Source organism: Myotis davidii, unplaced genomic scaffold (genome assembly GCF_000327345.1).
Source record: "Myotis davidii unplaced genomic scaffold, ASM32734v1 scaffold954, whole genome shotgun sequence".
Classification (NCBI taxonomy): Eukaryota; Metazoa; Chordata; class Mammalia; order Chiroptera; family Vespertilionidae; genus Myotis; species Myotis davidii.
The window spans coordinates 100829-102517 of NW_006285487.1; positions in this window are offsets into that span (position 1 = coordinate 100829).

Sequence of the window (1689 nt, forward strand, 5' to 3'; positions counted from 1 at the left end):
GAGGGGAGGCAAGTGTGACAGCTGACGACTAAGAAGCAGAATCCAGATCCTTTTGAGGCGCAAAGACCCCAAAGAAGGGGTGAGGGGAAAGGGCGGAGAGGGTCTCTCTTGCCTGCAAATCCGCCCTCCCCGCCCCGTCACAATTCACACACACACACACACACACACTCACTCAGGCGTTCACTCCCCTTGCCAAAGGGGAGGAGGAGGAGGAGGAGGAGGAGGAGAGGAGGGAGCCGCAACGCAACCTATTCATGTTCCGGCGAGGAACACCCTCATTTTCCAGGCTGGGGAAGACAAAAACCCGTCACAACCTGTTTCTGGAACTTGTCAGCAGCTGCCAAGAGGAGCATGTTAATTAAACGTCGGGCGAAGATGGAAGCCGGAGGGCCCGGCTCTAATTGGACAGTTTGCTCCGCCGAGTGAAAAACATTGTGACAAAGGAGGAGGGGCGCCTTGCGCAGCGGGGTGCGAGGAGGGGTGCCCGCCCGGGAGGGGCCGGCGCTTTGATTTCAGCTGATAGGGCTCCGGGCACGCCCAGGAGATCGGAGGAGGGGCCTGTGGACCAGGGGGAGAGGAGGGGTGCAGGGGGGAGGAGGTGCCCCCAGCCCAGCATGCCAGGGCAGCCAGCAGTCTCCCTGACAGCAACACGGGGCTCAACCTCAGACCAGGCTGCGGGGCAGGGGAGGGGGGGGCTTTCCCCCCATTATGTGCCCTGGGTCTGGGGGCCATGCAGGGAGGGCACCCAGGCAGGGCCAGCAGTCACCTCCCCTCTATTTTGAGACTGATCTGGGGTCACCCTGTTGCCCAGACTCTCTGTGGGCCACGTGATCGGGGGTGAGGTCTTTATTCATTTATTTTTAAAAATATTTTAATGGATTTCAGAGAGGAAGGGAGAGGGAGAGAGAGGTAGAAACACCCATGATGAGAGAGAATCGCTGATAGGCTGCCTCCTGCACGCCCCCTACTGGGGGTCAAGCCAGCAACCGTGACCCCCTGGTTCATAGGTCCACACTCAACCACCGAGTCACCCCGGTCAGGGTGGGGGATGAAATCTTTAAAATGCTGGCATCTGGGAAGCTTGTCTTGGCAAAGCAGCTGTGAAGGGCCTCACGGGGAGCGTTGCTGAGCCTGTAGGTGCCCACAGGGCTGCAGGGGGCACCCCCAGACGGCCCCCCATGTGCATGTTTGACGGCTGTCCGCCAAGTCCCCTCTGTTGCCCACTCAAAGGATGCACTGGGTGCCACGCTGGGTGCCTGCCCTGCCTGTGCCCTCACCTCCCAGCCCCCCCCCCCCAGCGGGGGAGCATCATACACACCCAGGTCGGGCTGGGGTCACTGGGGTGGGGGTGCTTAGCTAACAAGGGCACAGCCCCTCTTCTGCCCCTGTCTGCCTTGCCCCAGATCTGCCCCCACCCCACTCTCATCTGGAGCTGAAGGCCTCCGTTCGGGGTGCGGGGTCCGGGCCGGGGCCTGCGCCCAGAAGCAAGAATGGGAAACAGGGCCACTGTTGCTGACCCTGGGGATTAAGAGCTACAAAGTGGATGAGGAGGTGGGGGGCCATGGACAGCAGCCCTCGCGTGCGTTCCCAGGGGGGCTGGTCCCAGCAGCCAGAGCCCTGTCTAGGACAGGACGCCTGCCGGGCCTAATCCCCTGGGAGCTGCCGGGGGAGAGGCCCCTGAAATAAGGC